The following is a 7,374-nucleotide window of genomic DNA, read 5'->3' on the forward strand; positions in this document are numbered from 1 at the left end:
ACAACCAGTTGATAGACTTAAGCTCACTTGATTCCCACCTTATAGATGAGGACGTAGTGAGAGGTAAAGTGACTTCCCGGAGTCCCCACTGAGATTTAACAACAGAACCAGAGCGAGAACTGTCTCTGGCTTCAGGTCTACTGTCCTTCCCACCGCCTCTCACCAGCCCTGCTGCTGGCTTGTCCATAATCATCCCCTTGGGAGCATATAGATTTCAGTTGTCCGGGCCAAAAGAGAGGAGAGAAGTATCAGTAGCCAAATTGGGTCGATAATTCAAAGTTCATTTTCATTTGGCCCTGGAATATGTGTTTGTGTTTTTTTTTGTTTCTGTTTTTGTTTTTTTTATTTAAGTCAATTCAGAGGCGTGTTCACTGTTTTGGAAACTCACACTGCTGCAGACTACATAATAAAGCCACTGAAGGACCTGGACCATCACTCAGTCTCCCCAGCCTTCCAACTCAGAACCCAGCCTTCTGCCCGCTCTACACTGTCTGGGTTGTTTCTGGTTTCCTCAACTAAGGGTTTCTAGAATTAGGGACCTCGTCTGAGTTTTGCTTGCCCAGAGTGTAGCAAAGTACGTGATGGGGACATGCTGGGATTTTACAGAAAGATCAAAGGAGGAATGGGAAAAAAATGTTAACCAAATAACTGAGTGTTTGGGGCTAAAGGTAAGAGGGTAATTCAAAGGATTTCCCCCAATTCTGAATCTTAATCACCTTGCTCGTTGCTGGAGTGATAAAGATCTGTCCTAACAGAGAAAGAAACCGCAGAGTACATAGGAGGTGCTGGGAGGTACTGAGGTGGGCAGGTACACAGGAGGGATGACCCGCCTCCGCTGGGTCTGGGACTTGGGGTAGCCCTTGGCCCAGTGATGCGGGGCTGACATGGAAAGGCAAGCTTGGCAGCTCTTGGAAAGTGGGGGATAGGATTTTAGAGCAGGGTTTTCAGCTGTCCGCATGCTCCTGAAAGCCGACTCAGGGCCTCTGGGAAGTGCCTCGGTTGGTGTGCCCACAGAGGAGCTATGGGGACAAGTAGCGCAGTCTGCAAGATTCCAAGCAAAGCTTTCCCATCATTGAGATTTGCAGATAAATTGTAAACGTGCAGAGATGTTGCTTATTTGGTCTTGGTTGTTCCCTTTCAGGCAGCAGAGAATTCTGTCTTGTGGTGAGTAACTACTTTCGAACAGTGTGGCTTTGGGCAGTCTTCTCTTCTGAGTCCCAGGCCCTTCATCTGTAAAGTGGGATCACGTGGGTTGTGAGGTGTCCACAGGAGTGAAGCCCTGTGCTCAGCACAAAGTCCGGTGTCTGTAGCCCAGGGGGGAGCAGTGTCAGGTAGTGAGTGACAACACGGGGGTCAGTGGGCCCCTCAGGTGGAAGGGTGGCAATTACAGAACTCAGTATTGGTTTTATGACTGTTTTTTAAAGAACTCATGGTAAAGATGAAAAATTTCGATAATTCAGGAATACCTAAAGATGAAAGTAATAATAACTTAAAATTCCACAACCCAGAGATCAGCCCCCGTATTTTTTCCCTTCATTCATGACTTTCCAGGCAGAAAGGAGAGCTCTTTTTCCTCTTGAAAACAATCCCGTAATGGACATTCTCCTATGTTACGTATTGGCCTATAATAATTTTAGTGACCACATGGTGTCAATTTCATGGATTACAATAATGGTATTAATCCCCTGCTGAGGACACTTGGCTTATTACTTTTTTTTTTTTTCTACTAGAAACAATGCATTGATGATACACTTTTACATGCATGGTTGTATATTTATCTGATAACTATTGTCACCAATTTTTGCTCTTATCTGAAGAGTGTGGGAGTGTCTTTTTTGCCATGCCCCTGAAAACCCACACATCATCATTTGTTAACTTTGCTGATAGATCTCAGTGTTTTAATTTGTATTTATTTAATTGCTGCTGGGGTGAACTCTTCCATGTTCTGATTGGGCATTTATCATCTAAATACGCTGAACTGTATGTCTGTGACCTTGGCTTCCTATCTCTCTTTTTCTTAGCATTTTTAAATGAAGGAAGCCTTGTGTTACACCAAAGCAAGTAGCTTATATGTGAACGAACTAATTTTTCCAGTTGACCTAGGGCATGAAAAGGGGGCAGTTTTGTCCCCAGGGGACCCTTGGCAATGTCTGGAGACATTTTTGTTAGAACTGGGGGAGGGTGGTGCATCTAGCGGGCCGAGGCCAGGGACACTGCTAAACACCCTTCAGGGCAGAGGGCGGCCCTCACGGCAGGAGGACCCGGCTCCAGATGTCAGCAGGGCCTAGGTGGAGGCCTGAGCCTCGGGTCACATTTCCCCCTTAGGATGAAAAGAGGAGCTACCAGGAGCTGTGAGCTGACTTTATTATTTCCCTGCCCTTGCTTTCAGCCGCACCGGAGTGCTGCTGATTCAATTACCCTGGAATCCCCGGGGACCTGCTACTTCCTCGCAGGTCTCTCCCAGCCCAGTGCTGCCTCCAGGAATGGCATTATTACTCTGCCATGCTGTCCTCAGCACACTAACGTGATCCCAGAACAGACGCCCTCCCGGCTGCAGAATGATCTGGAAGTTTACAAACAGCCCCCTCCTCACCAGGACAGATTTGCTCTCCTGGCTCCCCCCCACCCCCAACAGCTTTTTGCATGGAGCAACTCCGGGAGAGAGGGAGATGGGAAATGCTGCTATCAAAAGGTGCCACACAAGTATATAGTAAAATTTTTTTTAAAAAAGGAGAGAAGCCAGTGGGTTATGAGAGTTCTTTCCTACACAAGTGCTTTCCTGACTGCGGCTTGTCTCCCTGCACTGCCTTCCAGGCCCTTCTGTGTGGATCTGTCTTGCAGAGGTTGTCATCAGGCTGTGCGTACAGTTTCGAGTGCTGCTCTCCCTGCTCTTGCTCAGTCACACATCTGCCAGGCTCCTCGTGCAGTCTGCTTTCACAGACACGAAGAGGAACCAGTGCGGTGGCAGTGCCCTGGGAGTGGGGACAACTGCCCCAGTGGGACCTCGTCAGTTATCTTGTATGTAAGCTTGGTTTGTGTCTGATGATAGAGCTGAGCTGCTGAGCGTTCTAAAAACGAGAGGACAGCCTCTAATATTAAAGAAACAAAACGACTGGCTGGTTAGAGCCAAAGACAAAGCAGGGAATTAAATATTTGAACAGGGGTCCAGTTCTCTTGTTTTTCAGAACTGCATGTTCTGTGGACCCACAGGGACCAGAAAGTACAACTGCTAGAAATGCGTTTTTTTATAAGTGGGCACTTTCAAAGTTGTTGATAGGATAAATAGTCCCTTAGTCTTTGGACTTTTTAAATTTAAATTCGATTAGCCACCATATAGTTGGCTGTAGTTGGCTGATCATTAATTTCAGATGTATTGAAGAATTCGTCAGTTGTGTATAACACGCAGTGCTCATTTCACCCAGTTACTCCATCCCCCCACCCACCTCCAGACTTCCTTAATTTGTTCACTTTTTATGCAAGGTAGAGTAGGCCAGCTCTGGCCAGCTTGCATCCAGGTTGTTACAAAATCAGAAGTGGTGTTGGCTAAATGAGAAAAGGTCATGTTGATTGAGTAAAATTCTAGATTTCAGATGATGTTGGTCACACGTCCCTATTACTAAGGGTGTGTGTGTGTGTGTGAGCATAATGACAGTGATATGAGGTAGGTGAGGAGCCTCCTAATTTAATTTACAAGAGCACAGGCGTGTGTGACCTCGAGTAAAGTCACCTCTTCTGGCTTTGGTCTTCTCGTTTGTCAAAGGAGGGTGCTTGCTAAGGTCTCCCGCAGATTTGGGAATTCTGATTTCTGTGACCTGCCAGAGATGCGGCTATGTGTTAAAGCGAGGCCAGAGCTTGTGCCTCCCAGCAGCTTGGTCCTGGGCTTTGATCCTTGCAGGCTGAGCGGATACCAGCCATCTGAAGCCCATTTTCTTCAAACCAGGTCTTCCCCTTTTGCGCTCGAAGATTTCAACTGGGGCTAACCATTCTCTGCCTCTTCCTCTTCAGATTTTAAATAGACACTGTATTCTTCTCTGTGGGGACCAACTTATCATGGATTGCTGCTCCGCACCTGTGAAAGCAGCTGTTGTGTTTTCCATCATAAAAACAGCTGCCTTTTGGCAGGGACGCACAGGGCTGTGCTATGTAGTCGTACCTTAATATGGCGCTAAATTATTCAGGTATGCTTAACCTGAGACACCCGGAGCATCCTGGAATTCCTAAGAAGGGCTTCTGCAGTCATTCCCCAGTAGAAGGTTTCCTTTGATTTCTTTTGTGATTACAAGGCAGAAACCTTAAAATGTAGGAAACTACATTTTAAAACATAGGAAATTACAAAGAAATTGTGCCAAATCAGTCAGTCTCCTAGGCCCCAAAGAGAACCATATCAGTTTCAATGTAAATTTTGCCTATATTTTGCACATAAACGTGTATTTTAGGTTAGTATGCAAATCAAGTAGAATCCTGTAGATATTATTTTAAAATAAACAGTTCCTGTTAGATTGATTTAACCCAATTATACCTAATTAACATTTTGTTCGTATCACCCGGCCTCTGAAATAAAGCCAGGTTAGAGGCAAAACCCCTTTCACAGTGGCACACAAGTGGGGCTCTGCATTCCTGCATCCCCTTTCCCTTTCCGATTTCCACACGGTAGTGAAGGAAGTCTTTCTGTTCTTCACAAATAAATTCTAGGTAGTCCACCTTGGCCAGACTCAGCCTGCACGAGGCATGCTGGGAACAAAGCCTGTCACCGCCGACTTCTACTTTCTTTTTTTGTTGTTAAGTAGGTTCCGTGCCCAGCGTGGACCCCAGTGCAGGGCTTAAACTCATGACCCTGTGCGAGATCAAGTGTTGGACGCTCACCCAGCTGAGCCATCCAGGCGCCCTAGACTGCCCCTTTCTGGAGAGCTGAGAGAAGGATGGGGGAAAGCCCGCTCCGAATCTCCTAAGCATGCCATTCAGAGTAGTGTGTCACTAGATAGAGAAACAAAGGGGAAAGTATATTAAAAGGTTGGGAAGGATGCCTGGATCATCTTACTGGACGTCTGGTGTGGAGGAAGGATGAGCTGAGCTCAGGGCAGCCTACATGTCCCCCAAAGCCAGCTCTGACAGGTGTCCAGCAGCGTGATGGTTTCTGAGGGTGTGAGAGATCTCCATTTTTAAAGATGCTCCTGTGTGCTCCGTGGGGCTGGGATCTGTGTTCTCTTTCCTCCAGAGGCTCAGAGGCCAGGGGTCCCCCTCACGTGCTGTACTCAGTTTCTCCTGGGAGGTCTTTCACTGGGACAGCATTTCGTGGCGTGCTCTAGCAGCTCAGTCCCTGACATGCACACCCATCCTGTGCTTTGCCTGCAGGCTGCGCGGTGCCAACGTGGAAGCCCGAGATAAATAGTCTTGCAGCAGCTTAGCAGTCGCCTGGGCTCATTTATTTGACACAAATAAGCTCATTGACCTGATTTAGCGCAGGGAGGAACTGTGGAGTTGAGTCAGATGTGATCACAAAGCCCTGTCTCTTGTCGGCAGCCTTTGCAGACCCCCAAGGACAGCCGCCTAGTTAAACGGATGCTCAGTGCTCGTGGGCGCCATTTCAAGGGCAGACAGGGAGAGGATGGAGCGGTGGAAGGAAGAGGGGTGGAGAGGAGAACGAGGTGCTGGTGGCACGGACAGCAACAATTGCTCTCTGTGCCACTTGGTGGCACCAATTCCATAGGTTTTCTGTCTCAGCACACTCCTCGTCAAGCGACTGTGGGACCTGTGCCCGCGTGGACTCCCTCTCCTAAAACAATGAAGCTCTTTCTGTCGATGGAGGACCATCTGCCGCCGAGGACACATAGGGGCTCCTTCCGGGGTCCTGTCCATTTTGTGCACAGGGCTCCAGGCAAGCTGGTGCCCATGCTATCCCGTTCACAGAGAGGAGAGGAGATAGGTCTCTTAACTGTTCTCACGCAGGCGAGGACAGTGCTTGGGAAGCGCTCACAGTGTGCTGGTCTGTGTCCGCCCCATCTTCTGAGGCAGGTGTTCTTTCTCGTCTCCATTTTCTAGAGGAAGTCTCTGATGCACAGTTAAGTTTTGCTCGAGGCTACACTGTGAGATGCTGGAGCTGCATGCCAACTCCAGCTCTCCGGAAGGCGCGCGTGGGCCCAGTGGGCAGCACGTGACCTTGGCACATCGTGATAACAGCAACCCTCTTCTAGTCATTTCTGGTGCCGAAGGCCTCTTATTTAATCCTAACAACCACTCCTCTGAGGTAGGTAGGTAGGCCTGTTTACTCCCATTTTAAGGAAGTGAACCCAAAGGTTAAATACTGTGCATGAGGGCATGCTGTCCTGGTTGTTTAAACCAAGATAGTGATTGAACCCAGATCTTTCTTGCTCTTGAACGTAGACTTTTAGCCCCTGTGGTATAGTAAATGCTGCACTGGGTCTGAGCACTAAAGTGGGAGGCAGGTGCTGGGGGAGGACTGCTTTGCATTTGCTCTGAAATGTGCGCTTTGGCCTCAGGATTGGATCATTCTTGATTTAAGCAAAAATGTTTCACCTTTTCACTGCTGGTCCCTGCCAGGAAGGGTTTTTGAAGAATGTATTTGAAGGAGAATGTACCCTGTCAGCACTAGTGAGAGGACTGGGTCCTAATATCCACTGAGCAGAGTTCTTGGATTGGGCTGAATTGTGTCCCCCCCACAATAATTCATACACAGAAGTCCCTCCGAGTGTAACAATATTTGGAGAGAAGGCCTTCAAAGAGGTGATTAAGTGAAAATGAGACTGTTAGGTGGGTTCTAATCTAATAGGACTGGTGTCCTTATAAAAAGAGAGAGAGACCAGTGGTGCAAGAAGGTGGCCATTTACCAGCCGAGGAGAGAAAGGCCACAGGAGAAACCAAGCCCTGCTGACACCTTGATCCTGGACCTCTGGCTTCCAGACCTGTGAGAGAATACATTTCTGTTGTTTGAGCCCCCTGGTCTGTGGTTCTTTGTTTTGGCGGCCCGAGCTGATGGATCTAGCCCTTGAAGGGCTAGATTAACAGGCGGAACCGAAGGGCAGCTCGGGGCAGGGGAAGACCTGGCTGCACTACTGGAGTTCTGGCTCTGCGTGTCTCCTCCCTTCTGGGCCTAGATGCCCCACTGTGAGAGGGGGTACACGGTATCATGCACGAGGATCCTTGCAGCCCTGGCGTTCTGGGATGCTAGTCTGCAGTCTCCAGGACCCGCAGACTGGTGGCTGAAACCAGCGGTGTTGAACCAGAGGGCCATTTTGCCCCCTAGGGGACATTGCCAAGGTTTGGAGACCTGATGCTCACAAGTGTGTATATGGAGGCCCTCTTGGCATGCAGTAGAGGCCAGGGAGGCTGGTCCGCATCCTACAGTGCACAGCCCCC

The sequence above is a fragment of the Ursus maritimus genome, unplaced genomic scaffold, assembly GCF_017311325.1.
Source record: "Ursus maritimus isolate PB19 unplaced genomic scaffold, ASM1731132v1 scaffold_33, whole genome shotgun sequence".
Taxonomy (NCBI): domain Eukaryota; kingdom Metazoa; phylum Chordata; class Mammalia; order Carnivora; family Ursidae; genus Ursus; species Ursus maritimus.